The 20,919-nt window shown below is 31.3% G+C and overlaps 1 protein-coding gene across 1 annotated transcript in view; it reads left to right on the top strand.

Annotated features, from left to right (window-relative positions):
* Nucleotides 1–20,919, top strand: part of LOC129952858 (phosphatidylcholine:ceramide cholinephosphotransferase 1-like) — a 127,172-nt gene that overhangs the window by 50,231 nt on the left and 56,022 nt on the right. The gene's annotated exons all lie outside the window — the stretch shown is intronic.

Here is a 20,919-nt window from a genome sequence, read left to right as displayed (position 1 = left end):
TGTTCTATAAGCGGTGCTATTACCGAGCAATACAAAAATATATTTTTCTTAGTAAAAGAAGCCAAGTTCAAAAATAAAATTTCAGAGAAAATTAAAAAAAAAAATCTATCCGTTTGTTTTTTGAGAAAATTCGAAATATCGTTTTTTGACCTAAAAAATTGTATGGGGGCCACTGTTAGTTTTGATCTGAAAAAAACGCCTAACGTAAATCTGTTCAAAACCTTAACTTCCTAGTTCGAACTCAATCGACCCAATGGTTTAGGCTGTAGGAGCTTGGACAGACAGACCGGACGGAATCGCGGGACCCACTTTTTTCGACTTCTTTACCATCGTAATATCATGTTTGATTAAAATCTCGAGTTCGAAATTTTGTACGAATGCAAAACTTACCATATATGTATGTAAAGGGTGTCCCAAAATTAACGCAAGATTTGAATTAAATAGAAAACGCCGTTTTTAGTCTTTTGATAGTTATATTTTTATTGACTCGTAACGTACGTTGGATAGGGTTATGTATGGAATTACACATCGGACAAATGGACTCCACGGCTTTGCATGCACATGCGCACTCTTTTGTTGAAATTTTCCATGACCATTCTGCATAAATGTGGCTGAATTTCGTTGATGCAGCGTTGAATCTCCTCCTTTAATGCGCGGGTGGTTGTGTGCTTGTTGACATAAACTTGTGATTTCAAATAACCCCATAAAAAGAAGTCTAATGGTGTTAAATCACACGATCTAGGAGGCCAATTTTGATCACCGAAACGAGAGAGTACACGACCTGGAAATATCTTATGCAGTAATTGAATTGTTTCACGGGCTGTATGACATGTGGCACCGTTCTGTTGAAACCACATATTGGACACATCAATATCATCCAATTTTGGCAGAAAGAACTGTGTAATCATCTCGCGATATCGAGCACCAGTAACAGTCACTGCTTGACCAGCATCATTTTCAAAAAAATATGGCCCATATAAGGCCTCCAGCCCAAAATCCACACCATACAGTCACGCGTTGTGGATGCATTTGTTTTTCGACAATCACATGTGGGTTCTCCGAACCCCAAATGCCGCAATTTTGGCGACAAAGCCATCAAGATGAAAATGTGCTTCATCGCTTAGGATGATTTTGCTCGAAAAATCAGGGTCCATTTGTTGATGTTCAATAATCCATTCAACGAACTCTCTTCTCTGTCCATGGTCATTATTCTTCAATTGTTGTGTTAATTGAATTTTGTAAGCATGAAGACACAGATCTTTGGTGAGTATACGCTGTAGAGAGGTTCTTGAAATTTGCAATTCTTGTCCACGACGTCGAATTGAGGTTCCTGGATTGTCAGCAACACTCTCACGCACTGCTTCGACATTCACATTTGAACCGCTTGTTTTTGGACGACCAGTGTGTTGGGCGTCTCCAACGGATTCAGTCTCCATGAATTTTTCAATTAATCTCTTCATAGTTGACAAAGTAAAAACACTATTCCGACCATATTTTGTATGAAATTTTCGGCTTTATTTTTTTATAAATAAAAACAACTGAAAAGAAAAATTTGTCAGTTCGAAAATTTTACGAATACAAAATGATTTTATCTCCAAAACAATTTTGTGCAACGAAAAATAAGGTTTTTAACATTGGTAAGATTTTGAGGAAAATCGAATTGACAATTAAAAAAAAACTTAAAAGAAAATTGAACAAAAGTTGGTAAAAATTGATTCTCGACTCAAATATCATTTCAAAAACTTGAGATTATTGCTCCAAATAATTTTAAATTGTAAGAAATTTTGCTTTCAACATTCGGAGAAATTTTGAAAAAAATTGCATTGACAGTTTTCTTACAAAAAGTAAAAACTTAAAAGAAAAAATTAATAAAAGTTGGCAAAAATTGATTTTCGACTCAAAAATCTTTTCAAAACTTTGAGATATTGGCTTTAAACTACTTTATCCTATTAATAAATTGTTGTCATCATTTAGTTAAATTTTGAGAAAAAATCTTATTGACAGTTTTTTTACAAAAAATTAAAACCTAACAAAAAAAACAATACTAAAACTTGATACAAATTTACTTTTGACTCAAATAGCTTTTCAAAAATTAAAAATATTGTCTTCATTTTTTTTTTTTATTTTACAGAAAATATTGTTTTCGATATTCAGTAGTTTTTTCTTTCTAAAAATCTTACTAGAAATAGGCCGCAAATTTGATAAAAATTGATGTTTGGTTCTCGATATCTCTCAAATGAATTTCATTCATCCAATTTGTAAAAATGTAAGAAAATTTGTTTTCCACTAAAAATCTATTTAACAAAACTAGATTTTCAAACTAAAATATTTCTTTATATTGTTGTTAATTTTATTTTTTTTAAGAATAATCAACTGACAACTTTTTTTAATAAAAGACGAAAACATAAAAACCTTAACTTCAATGAAGGTTTTTAAGTAGCTTTTCCTTCAACCAATACTTTGTCTTAAAATTTTTTCTTAAAAGCTTATTTAAACTTGGCAGGATACATATACATTAAATTCAATTCTCTAGCGTTGCTGGTTCGTGAGATATCTTGGGTTAAGAAAAGTGTTGAATTGAATTTCTCTCTCAATTTGTGTAAGGGCCCTTTCTGGATCTTTTTGCATTATTATCTGTTTAACAACATTTATTTTAAGTCGATGTTTTTACTGGTTCTTGAGATATGGACGACGAAAAAAGCTTCCCGAACGTAAGTACACACGCACGCACAGACATCTTTCTAAAAATCTTATTTCGACTATAGGGACCTTGAAACGTTCAGAAATTTCAAAGGTTTCAATCGGACAAATAGGACTGATTACAATAACTTCATATTTGAAATTAAATACTTTTATTTTTTTTTAATCGTATTAGAAACTGCGTGAAATTTGGTCACCAAAATTTATTTGCTATCCTAAACACACACTTTCGTTACAACAATCATAGGCACGTATGTACCCACATATACTTGCTCTTGTACATCTTAAAAAAAAAAAGAAATCACTATAAGTGCCTGGTAGTGGTAGAATATCCTTGCTCCTTGCAGAAACTCAGAATGAACTCGCTTAAAGGTAAAGGCTACTTTACGATTTTCAAAAGCAGAAAATAGCAGTAGTTATTTTCGTTGTTGTTTTTGGTGTATACTGTATTCTGCTGCATTCGTACAATCAATTCTAGAACTAGAACACACTTCTATATGTATTTATACACATAGGTATGTCTTATACAAATAGGTACCTATATCTCCAACAAGAACAAAAAGTAAAAGAATTTACATAAGAGAAGCTCTTCCTGTGTGCAAAGCACGAACCAAAGGTTTTCATCCTTCTTCTTTTTTTCATTTTCCCTCAAATCTTCTAAATAGCAAGGACATACTCACATTTACTTACATAGTAAAAGTGGTTCTGATTCTGACTTTTTGCTTCTTTATCCTTTGTGCTGTGAGCAACAGTCTGTTATAAATGGTGTTTACAGACATGTGTTTGGATGGATATGTGAATAAGGACTAAAGTCATTAGCCTTACCTATATTACATTCATATAGATATACATGTATGTACAGCAGTGAAATTGACAGAGTCCTTCGTCTTCACTGCATTGTGAGAATAGAATAATGAAAATAAAATGCTTTGCACGTTTTTCCGTTTTAAATTTTTCTTTTTTGTTTTTTTTTTGTTGTTGTTTTGTTTTGTTTTTTAAAAAACATTTCACAAGGTATGTGATGATGGCATTGTTATACAAAACCTTATGTAGACTGCAGATGATTGCGGAACCACTTGTAAAAATTTAATGAGTTACAACAATTGAATATAGGGTCTATATACCCTTTCAACATCATTTTGGTCTTGTCTTTCGCTTATCTGTATACGAACTTATATATGACCTGAATTTTGAGTCGCAATAATATTTTGTAAGGGTCATAAATAAAATATTTTCACTTTATAATCAAATCATATTTGATTAAAATCGATTGATACTTAGAGTGCAGCAAAAGGTCTTATGCATGTTGATTGCGTACTTACAATCGCTCTAGAACCTTCTAAATGGCTCTGGTACCCTATGAAATTCCACATATCTACTACAACAGTTAATAAGCAGCTGACACAAACAACATTATTACAAAAATGAAAAACCATGACAAAATAGTAAGTATACGCCAGAGTGAATCTCTCTTTTTTACTTTGTTATTAAGACAATATTAAACTTATTTACTATTTACATTGAATTTTCCAATAAAACAAGTTGTATTTAAAACATTACGCAGGCCTTTATCAGTGTTGCTTCAGACCATGAAAGTGTGCCATTGACCAAATATTCACATTACCAGGAACTTCAATTCGATACCCAAAGAGATGGTTATTTTAAAGCCACGTATGATAACATCTATTGGTAAGAGATTTACAGACCAATTTTTTGTTTTGGCATTACTGTCAAAGTTGTCCGTTTGTGCAGACTGACTGACGATAGAGAATGCACGCTGCTCAACCAAGGTCGTAAAGGATCTCACCGATGCATTTGCTTTCAAAAAAGGTTTTAGAGAATACGATGCACTGTCATTCGACTTCTCTAACATCTTTTTGGAGAGAATTGTGCAAAACTCAATCGTCAACACTTAAGGCACAAACTTCAAAATGTCCATCCAATTACTCGGATACGCCGGCGCCGATCATATTGGCATAATTGGAAGATCAAATCGTTATGTAAGTGGAGCGTTTTTGAGCATTGCGACGGAAGCGAAGAAAACTAATTTATTGGTCAATGAGGGCAAAACCAATTATATGCTGTCATTACAGCTGGGATGCGACCCACACTGATAACTTCCCATCCCGTCTGTCGATTTGTCTGCTTAAAAGTTTGTCTATATGTACTCGTATCAATTTATAAAAAATTTGAGTACTATATTTTGTAGATTTTATTTTTATGAAAAAACGGATTATGGGATTTTTATATAAAAATTAATGAATATCGAAAACAATATTTTCTGTGAAATAAAATAAGTTTGAAGCCAATATTTTCAATTTTTGAAAAGCTATTTGAGTCGAAAGTAAATTTTAACCAAGTTTTACTATTGTTTTTCTTTAGAGTTTTATTTTTTTGTAAAAAAACTGTTAATTCGATTTTTTCAAAATTTTATCGAATTTTGAATATAATATTTCTTATAAGATAAAATTAGTTTGCAGCCAATATTTCAAATTTTTGAAAAGATATTTGAGTAAAAAAAATTTGTTACCAACTTTTGTTAAAATTTTTTTAGGTTTTTAATTTTTTTGTATAAAAACTGTCAATTCGATTTTTTCAAAATTTTACTGAATGTTAACAACAATATTTTTTGAAAGATAAAAATAGTTTTAAGCCAATGACTACAATTTTTGAAAAGATATTTGAGTCGAAAATCAATTTTTACTAACTTTTATACATTTTTTTTCTAGGTTTTATTTTTTGTAAAAAAAACTGTCAATTCGATTTATTTCAAAATTTTACTGAATGTTAACAACAATATATTTTGAAAGATAAAAGTAGCTTAAAGCCAATATTTACAATTTTTGAAAAGATATTTGAGTCGAAATACAATTTTTACTAACTTTTATACATTTTTCTTCTAGGTTTTAATTTTTTGTAAAAAAAACTGTCAATTCGATTTTTGTCAAAATTTCAATTCGATTTTTGTCAAAATTTATGCTAATGTTAAAAACAATATTTCTTATAAGTAAAAATTAGTAAGAAGCTATTATCTCAAATTTTTGAAAAGATATTTGAGTCGAAAATCATTTTTTACCAACGTTTGTTAATTTTTTTTCGGTTTTTAATTTTTTGTTTTCAAAATTTTACTGAATGTTGATAACAATATTTTTTTGGAAGATACAATTAAATTAAAGCCAAAATCTCAAAGTTTTGAAAAGATATTCCAGTCGAAAATCAATTTTTACCAACTTTTAATCATTTTTTTTTAAGTTTTTATTTTTTGTAAAAAAAATTGTCCATTCGATTTTTCTCAACATTTTTCAGAATGTTTAAAACAGTATTTCTTATAAGATAAAATAAGTTTGAAGCCTAAATTTTAAGTTCTTGAAAAGATATTTGAATCTATATTCAATTTTTACCAAACTTTGAGTAATGTTTTTTTTTAGATTTTTATTTTTCATTAAAAAACTCTCAATTCGATATTTCTCAAAATTTTATCGGATGTCAAAAACATTATTCTTCGTTGCACAAAATTGTTTTGGAGATGAAATTATATTGTAGTCGTAAAATTTTGAAGGTGACACATTTTTTTTCTTTAGTTTTTCTGATTTATAAAAAACCGTTAAATTGATTTTTTTTTTCATAAAATATACTTCTTTGATATCACGTTACAATATATTATAAAAAAATTAATTCAAGTCTCTAGCGCTTTTTGTTCGTAAGATATTTAGGGTTAACCAAAATTTTCACCTTTTTTTCAAACTGCTATGGTAAAAAAACCACCCACGCAATTTTCTTGAGAGCCCTTTCTGCATCTTTCTGCCTTATTATCTGTATAACAAAATTTATTTGAAGTCGATATCTCTTCTGGTTCTTGAGCTATGGACAACGAAAAAAACGTCGCGAACGTACGGACGTACGAACCGTACACACGCATGCACAGACATCTTTCTAAAAAACTTTTATTTCGACTCTAAGGACCTTGAAACGTCGAGAAATGTAAATATTTTCAATTTGACAAATCGGACCCATAACAATAACTTCCTATGGGAAGTTAACAATGAACGACAACGACTTGGACAAAACGTAACCATGGACAGCTATAACTTTGAGGTTTGTTAAGGACTTCGTCTACCTAGACACCACTATAAACTCAGACAACGACACCAACGCTGAAATCAAACGAATGCAAATCGCTGCTTATTTGGACTTAAAAGACAATAAAGTAGTAAAGTCTTCTCTGAAGCATCTAAAGACATCAATAAGATCAATCATCCCGGTTCTCATTTATGGCGCTAGAGTGCTTCGAGATTAAAATTCTTCGGGTGAGTTTTGGTCCCGTCTGCATAGATGGAGAGTGGAGAAGAAGATACAACGACGAACTGTACGTGCAAACAAGAAAAAGTCTAAAGTGGTCAAGCCACCCATGGTGGCCAATTCAAGTCGCCTGAAACCACTCGCGCAGAATATCGATAATGTCTTGAGATGTGTGGTGCACGTATAGCGCCATCCAGTTAAAACCATATGTGCCATATAATACAATTCAGGCCACAAAAAGTTAGTCATCATCGACCTATAGCGATCGCGGTGGACTATGATAGCCCTACAAGCATCATTTTTAAAGAACTACGGACCTACATCGCGTAGTCCCCAGTCGAAAATCCACACCAAAAAGTGACTTTATTGGGATAGTTTTGGTTTCTCGTGAATCTTGCGTTGATTGGTTCCGTCGCAAATGTGTCAAAATTGCTTTTTAAGCACCTATGCATCCAAAAGTGGGCTTCATCGCTAAAGATGTTTTTTCTATCTAAATTAGAAGCAACTTCTCCTAACTGCTTTGGTTTCAGCTACAGAGTCAGTTGGATTTTGTAAAAGCACTGTCCCATATCACGACTCAAAATTCACTATGTTGTGGTTAACTGTCTCGGATTCTTCTTTTGGCGCACGGGTGTAGGCTGGCTGTTCGCTGAGTCATGGACTCGAATTTTACCACCAAAAGTCGACTAAAAAGGACGACCCTGTATCCTATTTTGATAATGAAGTTGTATTATTTTAAAGAGTTTTCCCGATGCCGTAACTTGATTTTTCTTAAGTGACCGATTAAAAGAAGATATTTTGAAAAAATGTAAAAAAAACAAAAGGCCACTACTAGCTATCAAAATCAATCCGCCCCTATTGGAAAATCCTTTATTATGTTATTCATCTGTGCATTGAATTAAAATTAATTAAGAATAATATCTTCTCCTTGGTCATTAAATAGTTTTGATGAATGGTTTGTTAAATGTTAAAAACTTTACAAAGTCCAAACAACGAATTTTAACAAAACTTTTTACTTAAAAGTATATTATGGAATTTGAGTAGCTGCCAGCCCAGACTTGTTTTTTTTTAACATCATAATAAATAATAGGGTATGAGAACGGTATGAGAAAACTATATCATTACTTTTCAATTATCATTTAAATTTCATTAAAAATTTAATGCGCCGAAGTGTTGTGTAAATATCATATTAACTTTACTAAATTATTCGTAACTGTGCAAGCCTTGATTTCCCACGATAAGTCTTACTTTAAATTTCGATTTAACACCATATTTAAATTTACCTTGAATTTGTGTAGTCAGTCGTCAACTAACAATCGAGTGTTTCAAACGTCGTCGTCGTCTTCACAAAAAAAAGTATTAGAAACAAAATTTATAGCGTAAAGTGGAATCACTGCATTCTTCATTTTCTGTTGCATTTTAACTTGACGAATATTTTGTGGAACATACTTTGAGGATACAATATAGTTTCGGTCAATCAGTTTCAATTTAAATATTTTGTTTTTAATATTCAATCGTGTGAAACTATTTATTTTTTCACATTTTCTGACAAGAGTCATTTTATTAGTGATCAATGCTCATCGATGAAATAACTTATTTTAGATATGTACCAAACACGTTGATTTAAACTACAAGAGCTTTGTTTAAAATTCTCCGCATGCATAAATAGTCAGAAACTTAATGTTTATTACTTTATTTTAGTATAGATATATACTGAACAATACTGATTACTCGATTACTCGGTATTAAACAACTAAATTAGATAGATAGATAGATAAGTTCTTTATTTTTTCAATTTTCTTATAAGTACAATATTTCATAATAAACGATATACAAAGCATGGCTTTATAAGCCGTCTGCCGGGAAAAAAAAAATAATTAAATAAACAACCAAAAAAAATTACAATTTGAGTAAAAAGAGAGAATATTTCACAAAATAAGTTATATAAATATAAATATTAAAGAAAACAATTTTTTTTTAAATTATTATTTTCATAATGTGACTTTTAGTTTAGTCAAAACAAAGAAAAAAAAGAAAACATTGAACCATATGGAATAATGTTCACCATTAAAGTATATTTTGATATATATATATAGTATAAAAAAGCAATAACAGGTATTTATATGCTTAGTAAAAAATGTGACTTTTAGTTTAGTCAAAACAAAAAAATTAAGGAAAAAAAGAAAAATGTATTGATAATGGGCTTTTAGTTTAGCTAAAACAGATAATGGTTTGTAAGTGAGCAAAAAAAAGCAAAAAATTGGAAAAGAACTGTATATTTCTCAAGTTTTTTTTTATTTAATTTTTCAATTTTAAGGACTTTTAATTTGGTTAAAAACGAAAAAAAAAGGAGAACATACAATCACATTAACATCTTCTTACAACTCAAAACAAACTCAAACACTCGTTTCGATATTTTCGTGCATGTGAGACATAGCGTATAAGAGGCTTCCAGCCACGATCTCCGTTTAGTACACTGACACATTCCTCTTGGGAAAGAAAACTAGAATAAAAGTAGAGCCTTCGGATTTCCTGTAATATTGGGCAAAGTGCTAAAAAATGCAAAACATCTTCGTTTTGACCAAGGTTGCAAAGGGAGCACACAGGGTTTAAGTCTGTTCTATGTGGTCTATAATTCAAATCGAGCATTTCCGTTCTTATCTTGAAGATCAAGCTCATTTCAGAAACTGTAAACTCTTCTCTAAAATAGTTTCTTTCACCAAGTTTCAGATTAAGTTGTCTGTATATATTCCTGGATGTTGATACAGTCCCTCTCGCAACACAAAGCCATCTATAACAGAGACACATTCATATAATGCATTTTTTATTGCTTCCACATTGTCCACTGGCAATGATATTGAAAGGTTATGTACTACATCAAGATCATACCAAATAGACCGGACTATATCCACAACTAAAACAAATTTTGAGGAGTCTTTTTTGCAAGTTTTGGTCAGATCGCTTCATAACTCTGATCATAAAATCGCCGTTAGCCTCTAAGTTTTTCAAGAAAATTTGAGGTAAGCCTGACTCTAGGTGGATAGCATAATTAGGAGTGTTAATAGGTAACCTAAAAATTCGCTTGAAAAAATACCTCTGTATATTTTCCATTTCCTCCAACTGTTCGAAACCATATACTTCATTACCATAGCAAAAACAAGTATTCACGGTTGTAGTTTATTTGCGAAGAACTGGGACCACATTGTATTTATTGCAATTTTTGCAGCGGTTATTTTTTCTTTTATAAAGGTTTGAATGTTAAGATTATGTGTCATTGTATACCCAAGATACTTTAAACAACTAAATTAAAAAAATACATATGTTTAAATAATCATATTTAGATCAGAGATCAACTCAGTTGATTGGATTAATTTCAAAAGTAGTTCAGGTTTTAAGAATTCTGATAAGGTATAAAAAAGCAATATTATTGAAGTTCTTCCTTTCAAAACATTCAGCAAATCTTAGGATATTGTGGATAGCTCATAGAATGAATTTCAAAATATAGTCACAAAAACTGGCACAATCTAAACTTAAAACCAGTAGTTTTTTTAAATACTGACCTAAAAAAATTAATTTGTTATTCAACTCAATTAAAAAAAAAAACTGCTTTCTGATTCTTAAAAAATCGATGATTTTTAGTTAAAATCGATTAAATGAAATTAAAAAAATATTTGCTTTTTACAATTATACATTATATTTGGAGGGAGGGTTTACCATTTAAAACAGTGCATAGTTAAACGCTCTTAAACGAAGATTTAAAGTAAATTAAAACATATTAAAAAAAATAATGCGACGAAATAATGAGAGAAATCAATAAAATTGTAAAGATATTTGAAGAGCATACTGCAAAAATCGTCCAAATGGCCATTTGAATGATATTGTTTTTCACACTTAATGAAAAAAAGGCAAAAAATTACAACCAAACAATAGAACTTATGGTTTTTAACAAATTCGTGTTAAGCACTTATTTAAATCCTTTTAAAAATCAAGAATAACAGTTGTCAGCATACAAATTTTCCAATCCAAAATTGGAAATTCGTATTTGCTCAAAAACGAACCCATAGATTGGTATGAAATATTCTATTCAATTTTTTTTCAAGGCCCCATGAACCGATTTCAATAATTTTTTTTTTACAAGCTCTTGCTTTCCTAAATATCATTTCATGATTAAATAAGAATTTGTATATCGTTTCTTTTTTTTAGTTCGATATTTTGAAAACGGGTCAAATTTTTTGTAATGAAAATCAAAATTTATCAGTTCGTTTTGAGAAAATTCTAACTTTCGGTTTTTAACAAAAAGAAACTGCTTAAAACCTTAACTCAATCGAACCAATGGTTTAAGCTATAGAGGTTACAGATGGAATCGCGGGACCCACTTTTTTCGACTTCTCTGCAATCGTTATGTCATGTTTGATTAAAGTTAGAGTTCCACATTTTTTACGCACTCAAAACTTGCCATAGGCTCGTTTCACACTACACGGTTATGACCGGACGGCAACATTTTGTTAGAGGCGCAAGGAAGAGCATATACTCTTTCATATTATACGGTCAAGGCAAAATGCCGGCGCCTCCGCCGGGTCGTGAAGCAACCGTCTACTGCCACTACAATATACGGCAGCCGGACGGCGCGATAAGCTTAGTTGCGTACGTGACGAAATGTATGTTTTCTTATCATACGATTTTATTCGTGCGGTAGAGTTCGATCAGCCACTTCAAGACACGATTACGACAAATTGTATAACCGTAGTGCAATCATTTGTTTGTCGTTCATTATAACAACGCGCGACAAAATAACGTCTCCAAAAACGGATTTCAAAGTCCTTAGTCCCAAGGCAGAACCAATTCGCCATCCCTTACCGCAATTTTCTTTTGTGGATGTTTGGCATAGATTGCCTTTCAACTTCCCACTGCTGCAAAATCCAGTAAGAGAAAACTAGACACTGTTTCTGGGTCAGTGGAATTTTTTTTAAGTGCAGACCTAAATTACGAAGCAAAATACACAATGTTGAAGTCAAGTTCTTTTGAACTTTTTTTTGACTGTCTCGAATTCTTTTGCACACTTTAACGAACAGCTGTGATATTTTCAGCTGATCTTGCGTTCCGTTAAAGTTCGGGTGTTGGCTGATTGTTCACTATTTACAATCTAGAAGTTCTTATTAGTAAATGTTAAAAATTGTGACCTTACATTACCCTTAAATGTTAAAAAAAAAATTAAGATCCATAAAATTGTTTACCTATGTAGGTTCTTGTAAATAAATAAGAGTATTTAGTGATGACTTATTAGGTCTTCATATCGAATTTTAGTCTTTTAATATAAAAAACATAGTTAATAAATAATAGAGTCGCAATGCATCATGAGAACGAACATTTAAAATCTATATCATTACTTTTCAATTACCATTTAAATTTCCAGAAGGGACATTAAAAATGTAATGCGCCGAAGTGTTGTGTAAATATCAGATCAACTTTACTACTACTTAATTTCCCACGATAATTAATTTATACTTTAAATTCCATACATTCAACACCATATTTGAATTTCCCTTGAATTTGTGTAGTCAGTCGTTAGCTAACAATCGAGTGTTTTAAACGTTCGCGTCGTCGTCGTCCTCACAAAAGAAAATTATTACAAACAAAATTCAAAGTGTAAAGTGGCATCACTGCATTCTGTCTGTTCTCCGTTGCATCTAAACTTGACGAATCTATTATCGTGTCATACTTTTAGGATACAAGATAATAAATCATACCTTTCGGTTAATCTGTTTCGTTTAAAACTATTTATTTTTTCACGTTTTTTGCCAAGAAAACGATATTTGTTTTTATTGAATTTATTATGGATGAATGAACAAATATTACTTAAAAAAGTTTTGTTAGTATCCACGATACTGATTATTCGATTAGGTATTAGGTTAAAAGAAATGATATTTAAAAAATGTTATAATCATATGATATTTATATGTATTTATAAAATCATATCATTTGTAAAATTGATTACCTATTCCAAATCATTTTATGTTTCTAAAGTGTAAAAAAGGCAATATCTTCAAAGTTTTCCTTTTAAATTTTCAGAAAATTTCAAGATTTTGTGAAAAGTTCATAGAAAGAATTTCGAAATATAGTCACAAAAACTACATTTTTTTAATAACAAGCTATTAAAATGGACTTGGCATTAAATTTAAACAAGAGAGAAAAATTAAGTTTTCTGATTTTTAGAAATCGATTATTTTAGGCTAAGCCCGATTTAATAAAACTCAATTCATGTTCACTTTTAACAAATCCTTCTTTCGCTGTAAATTTCTTGACAAAAGGGTCATTAATTCAAGTTGGAATTTGGCATCAATTAACTGTTTGCCTTTTATGGCAATGGATAGCTAAAGCTTTAAACAATGCTTTAAATAAATTAAAATGAAGAGCATGCCATTTGAATGATACTGTTTTTCACACTTAATGGCCAAGTCCAAGCATTAAAATCAAACAAAAGTTTTCCTTTATATTAAATGAGTCGAAAAAAGTGGGTCCCGCGATTCCGCCCAAATATTAAGCAGATTCGCGTTAGTAGTTTTTTTATTTTTTCTTAAGATCAAAATAACAGTTGAAATAAGAATTCGAATTTACTCAAAAAAGAAACAATATCTGAAATGTTCTTATAATTTTGTTTATGTTCAAAATAGTTTAGAAAAAAACCGCTTAGGATTTACAAAAAAAAAATGGAAAACATTTTTTTTTGAGAAATCAAATAGCATTTAGATTTTTTAGGGCAAACTTATTTTGCAAGTATATTTTCAAATCTTTGGACACAGGAGTAAATTCGTGCGACCCAGTTGTACATTAAATGACAGATCCTTAATAAAATTTGATAATCTTTATTTATTAGGTTGGAATCGAAATTATGTATAGGTCAAAAACTGTATTTAAAATATGTCAATATTCTTTATAACATCATTATGTATGAACAATATTGGTAGGGTTAGATTTTTGTAGGACACAATTCTGTTACTCAAATGTCTGCATTAAAAAAGAACCATTTGAAGTATAGAATTTTTAAAACAACACATTTTTTTTGAAAAACATTTTAAGACAGTAACTTGCGTTATTAATATTCTTTCAATAAACGTGAAGTTTCAGTGTTCGTAAAAAGTTGCATTTAATGTTTTAAAGTGCTTATTATTTTCTATAGGTCTTTATATTGAATTCTGATACAAAATTTGTTCTGGTTTTTAAAAGAAGTACCTACATTAAATCAAAGTCTGGCTTTATTTTCTATAGATAGAAGTCAGAATTATCAAGGATACAGTGTTTTGTTATTAGAAATATGGAGATAAAGTATTATGAAATACAGTTTTTTGTTTATACAGTATTACTGTATTTTAAAATACTGTGAGGTCAACATTCTGTAAAATACTGTATGATAATTGATACTGTATGGTCATAAAACTATTTAGGTAATGTTCCGTACTTCAAAATACTGTATCTTAAAATACAATATCGAAACGATTTTAAAAGAAAGAGATACAGTATTTTAATCGTGCAGTATTTTATACATACAGTATTTTGAAATACAGTATTTTGAGATACAGTATTTTAAATACAGTATTATGATCCATACAGTAATTTGACTACAGCCCCAAGTTATAGTTTCATACAAAATTCTGAAAAACAGTCTTTACACCCGCTCCCAAATTCATCGTTCTTACTTCTTGAATTAACGTGATGTTCAAAGGGAAAGAAAACCAAAGAGTTCGGAAAGTCAACCAATTTTTTCGGTTAAAAAATGCCTCCTCTAATTCAGAATTCTCATCAAATTTATGGAAACCAAGTCCTTGGTCATCTAAGAAATAAAATCCTTGAAAGTTTTTTAGAAATAAAATACACAACATAGTCGGGATATCGAATTTAAAAAAAAAAACCTTATATTTTTTTCTCAAAACTAAAAAAATCTTCTAGTTTTCAGTTTTGGGTTGAAATTTAGTAAGAGCATCAAATTGTAAAAAAAAAAGTTATTTATAAGGTTATGGTTATGAAATATTAAAATTGAAAAAAGTTTTTAAATTTTTGTATTGATTTCAAAACTGGGTAATAGAAGAGAATGATGGCTTTAAAAAAAATGTATAATGCTTTTAAGCATTATCGTTATTTTTTAACTATTTTTTCCATTTTAAGAAATAATTTTTTTTATAAGAGATAGACCCTTCCCTCCAATAGTTAAAAATACTTAGTTTTAACTGTTCTTGAAAAATCCGTTATAATATCTTGTCGATTGAGCTATTGTACTCTTGCCTCGCGGGAGCCACTTTTTTCAACTTATCTGCAATCGTAATATCATGTTTGGTTAAAGTCCGTGGTCGACATCTTAACATCCTAAAAGAACTGTTACAAAATGCCTTGGACAGACTAATACTTTGGGCTGATCGGTGTAGACTGGGTGTTAACCCACACAAAACCGATATGGTCTTATTTTCGAAGAGATACAAAATACCATTTGTCAACTCTGCCTATATTAAAGGAATCCAATTAAAATTCTCAGGCGAGGCGAAGTACCTGGGTCTTGTCTTAGACAAAAAACTAAATTGGAAACGCAACGTACAGGAAAGAGTCAAAAAATCTACTGTAGCTCTCTTTTCTTGCAAAAAAGCTATTGGTAATAAATGGGGTTTACATCCCAGAATCAAGCATTGGCTATACACATCGGTAATTAGACCGATTTTAACGTACGGTGTGGCAGTATGGTGGACTGCTTAAGAGAAAGGTATAAACAGGGATAAGCTAAATAAAGTCCAACCTTCAGCTTGCCTATGTATAAGCGAGTCGCTTCGGACGACTCCGTCTGCGGCACTGGACACCTTGCTCTACCTAACACCTCTCGACATATTTAGCAAATAAATAGCTGCAAGCTCTGCTATTCGCCTCAATGCTTCGTCGCAATGGACTAACAACAACATTGGCCACTCCGTAATTCTAAGGAACTTAAAATCAATTCCAAAGCGCCCAACTACAATTCGACAGAAACTTCCAAATTTCTATACCTCCCAGATCTTTTTGAGAGGATATTATATTCTCAGAGGATGAGTCAATCCATTTTTACACAGACGGGTCAAAAAGAAAAGAAGGGGTTGGTGGGGGTGTGTAATCGGAACGACTGAAATTAAGTCTCTCCTTCCGCCTTCCTAATCATTGTAGCGTGTTCCAGGCGGAACTTTTGGCGATAAAGGAAGTCTTGTCCTGGCTCAAAGAAAACGTGATATCAACATCTGATATCCGTATTTTCTCTGATAGCCAGGCCGCTATAAAATCTCTGGACTCTATCTCTACAAACTGTATAACAGTCCATAACTGTCGATCATCTCTCTCCTTTGCTGGGTGCCGGGCCATAGAGACATTCCAGTTAACTGTAAGGCAGATAAACTCGCCAGGAATGGTACAGTACAGCCCATCCTACCACGTTTGGCAAGTACTGGCATACCAATCGCTACTTGTGAGGAGGGCAGGCACCAGGTGGAACAACATCACCACGTGGCAAGTCACAAAAAACATCTGACCAACGTTCAAGGTGCTTGCTCTCTCTAAGCAGATCGCATATAAGCTCGATAATAGGTGTCATAAACGGACCCTGTCTAAAAGGAAAGCACGCCACGAGACTAGGCATATTCTCGAATGACTTTTGCAAAAGCTGTATGGACGAGGAAGAGGAAGAAACGGTTCTTCAACTTCTCTGCACATGCCCTGCTCTAGCGCGAAAACGCAAGAATTACCTGGGAGAATTCTTCTTTAAAGATCTAAACGATATAAATCATATCGATATAATCAGCCTCTCACGTTTCGTAAGGGACTCAATCTGGTTCCATTGAGCTAAGGAGGAAGCCTCAGGATTCATGTGGTATCACAAGAGTCCACTAAACTGGCCTAAGTGTGTCCGTTTCCATCTTGGACAGCCACTATAACCTAACATAACCTAACCGTTGTCGACATTTTTGACGCACTCAAAACTTGCCATATACATAGTTCCCATATGTCGCAAGTAACAAAAACATAGTTTTAAACAATTTTTTTAAACAATTTAGTAAAATGTAGAAGCAATTTTTAGCAATTTACTAATCTTAAAAGATCAATGACTAATTTTAAACAATTTTATCGTCTTACATCTCTTAACAATCAGTTAAAGTTAAAATCACGGAATGGCTACTTTACATTAAGCAATTTGCTAAACCTTTCCAATTATTCTTCTTAGAACAGTGGATGGAATGTCCCAATTAACAGTTTAGAATTTCAATTAATTGGTCAGTTTAAGCGTTTTGCCTTTGTTTATTTTCACGATCTGTCAATTTGTTAGACATGTTTGGATGATCATTTCACAATAAAAGGCAATTAGCAATTTACTAGTTAGCAAAACTAAAAGAAAAAAATTTAATTTTGGATTCCCTTAGTAAATTTTGCGCCATAGTGCATTGACATTTTTAGCATCCTATTTAAACCTCTCATAAAATGTAATTATGTGTCTAACCAAGTGAGCCGTAGTGTATTTTTTTGAATATGTATACAACAATGTTATGTTTATTAAAAGATCGCAACTGACTGATCTGTTTCTGTTGTGCTGCCATTCTTGCTTCTTTCTTCATCATTTTCTTCTTGCGCACACACAATCGTATAAATGTTGTTCTTTTAATTCTTCTAAAAGGAAAACAGGTTTTTGAGTAAAATTCTCCTCTTATTTATTCTACCTTCTACTTTACCGCCTTTCACAGCAAATACAAACATATTAACATAGCTAAAGCATGAATACTTAATTTATGAAAAAGAAATAAACAAGAACATAAAACAGAAGAACACAAGACGCAACCAAAACCTGATTTGATTGTTCCGTTAAGTGTGTAAATATTTGTTTCTATACATTACATTCTTTTTTTCTTTCCATTACAAACAAAAATATTACAACAAAATTACATGAATAAGTTATCGGATCGGCTACTGAGCGGCTAGTTTGATTGGTTTCTGTTTCTGGCTATCGGCTTGCCGCTATCTTTTTATCTCATTTTCTTATCTGGTTTTAAAACAACAACAAAACATAAAAGAAGGAAGAAAACAAGACACAAGCACTTAAAGTAGTCAACAAATATTATTTATATAAACAAAATTATGTATATATACATTTAATAGTTGTATGTATAATATAGCTTAGCTACTCACTCAAGGCATTTATTTTGGTTGTCCATTTGCAGACGCGTAGAAGTGTTGCCATTACAATATAAAATTGGAAAGAAAATGTTATGCAGATTTGTATGCAAAATTATTTTATTTAAAAAAAAAAACACAACTCGTGTGTTGTTTTTTTAAAACACGATCAATGTGACAGCAGAGATATTGGGAGTTTTCAATTGCAGAACTTACATATGTTCATAAACATCATAAATGACAACAGTATTACGCAAATCGCGCATCCATATTTTTTATGACTGCAGAAGCACAGGATTTAAAAGTTAAATATAAAGTAGAGAAAATGTAAGTTTATCATGGAAAAAGAATTCAGGTCTAAGGAAAGTTTACTATGGAAGACGATTTTCTTTAAAACTAAGAAAATTAAACCTTTGACATCTTAGTTATCAAAAAAGAATCCTTCGGTGGAAATTTTCGATTTTTGTTTGACGCTTATGAACATTCTGTGACTATTTAAAATCGTTCTCTAGCACACCTGCACACGTTCTGCAAAATAAATGTGTGTATTAATGGAACAAAGCTGAAAACGACTGTACTAGCGCAGATTTTCGACGTTTATGAATACACCCATTCCTCCATATTTGTATCAAAATCTATGAATTCTCTTTTAAGCTATTTTGAAGCGACTAAATGCGGAGTGTCTTAATTTGAAATAACTACTTTTTTGCATTTCTAAGTCAATATCTAGGTTATAACTTGAATAATAATTGTTCTTAATGCGTCTAGAGTTACAGAACTTTTTGTTTAAACGCGGTCTATTAGGTGATGCCTACTTAAATAATTTAAACTGTGTCCACTCCCGTGATCTGTGTGCCCAATCGAAGTCACTTAAACGTTATAAATATTAAAGTTATAATAATTGGTCGTATTGTGTGATTTGTTGACCCGTCTTGAAAAAAAGTCAAAGACATGATCTTCAATTGCCGACCATAAAAAGAGGTGAACTGCGGGAAATTAATTTCTTTGGATTATCAACAACAAGAATACTAAAGCCTTAAGACAAAGTTTTCTTAAATTTCTTCAAAAATCAATGCAAATAGCATCGAAAAAGTCGCTGCATTTGAATCACCAAATTTTTAATACATTTGAATAATTTTAAAGCGTTGTTCTAAGCTAAGCGATACATCATAGTAAATAGCAAGCATTCTACAAATGACAGTTGAATTTGTCAAATGTTTATTACCAATATTACTTACTTAAAACCACGAAATTAATGACCTGATATTTCACAAATCTGTCTTCTCTCGAATAGGGAATTAGACAGCTTGTTTCAATACTCCGATGTACTCGACCAATTTTATACTATTCTACGAATTGTCAAATATAAATTTACAAAATTTGTTTAAAAAATTAAATCTCAAAACTACACCTTACTTACGATATTTCCAATTTGTTTTAGTTAGTGACATTTAGAAAGCCATCAAAAATTTATCACGTTCAAACTTTCCAATACTGAAATATAAAAATGTTTGACCATTGGTAAACCGCTAAAGTAGCATGAGAGCTAGACACTTAGGGGCCATTTATAGCTCATTGGTTTTCATCATCGTGATATCAATCATTGAACTTTTTTTGACAAAGTACGTTATAGCTTTCATTGAAAATTTCTGTCATGGGACACAAATTTCCTAGTATCAAGCATTCCCTGATTGGAAACTACCATGTAAGGTTAAAGTTGACCGTTGAAAGTAAAATTGACAGAGGGAATACAAAATAAATGGACGTTGAAACGATTTTGTTCTGAAATGTGAAATCACCAGTCTGTTAATCGAAAACAATTTTATCTCTGAAAATGTAATATAATATAAACTAAAACAAAAGTTATGATTTTAATATTATATTTTATTGTTTAAGAAAAAAACATTGGGTTGGGGTCAAACTACTGTATGCGTCTTAATAAAATAAATAAATTAGGTGGCGCAACAGTCCATTGAGAACTAGGGCCTAGTGACTTACAACTTTCACCCATTTTTGGGTGCGAGTAACGTTTTCACGGATGGAGAAGACCTACAGTTTTAATCTGAACCCGAACGGCTAATTTAAGAAAGCACTTTTCATGACAAGAATTACTCTTGGAGAATTTGTCAATTCCTCGCAAGAGTCAGCTACCGTTCAAAAAAACTTAATTTGACACAGACAGGGATCGAATCCAAGACCTCTATCATGACAGTCCAACGCACTTCTTTTTTTTTAGACAAAAATTTATAAAACTAGCCTTATCAACCATAACTTACAACTAACTTACTGGTCCCATACGGACACTCTAAGTTAAACAATAATACTTAATGCTAATGCTTTTCGGCCCTAACGCACTTACCATCATGCCACATGTACTATGCGCCATAATACTGTATTGAAAAAAATATATCTCAAAATACTGTATTTCAAAATACAGTATCTAAAAATTCAGTTTTTCAAAATGCTTTAAACTAAAAATACTGTTAATAGGCTGAAAAATAAAAAATCGTTTTGATAATGTGCGCACTTTTTTGCATTAACAGTTTTTTAAAATACAGAGTTTTGACAACAGAACTCTCTTTTTTAAAGAAAACATTAAAATTATTGTTTATTAGCATGATGTTCTAATACACTTCCCTTGAACAATAACTTTTGTACCTACGATAGTTCATAAGTCTTTGAATTAATAAAAACTAAAACAAAAGAAATGGTAGCTTCTTCTTTTTGTCTCTATCTTATTTTCTTCTTCTTAAA

This window comes from Eupeodes corollae, chromosome 3, assembly GCF_945859685.1.
Source record: "Eupeodes corollae chromosome 3, idEupCoro1.1, whole genome shotgun sequence".
Taxonomy (NCBI): Eukaryota; Metazoa; Arthropoda; class Insecta; order Diptera; family Syrphidae; genus Eupeodes; species Eupeodes corollae.
This window is presented reverse-complemented; position numbering and strand designations above follow the sequence as displayed.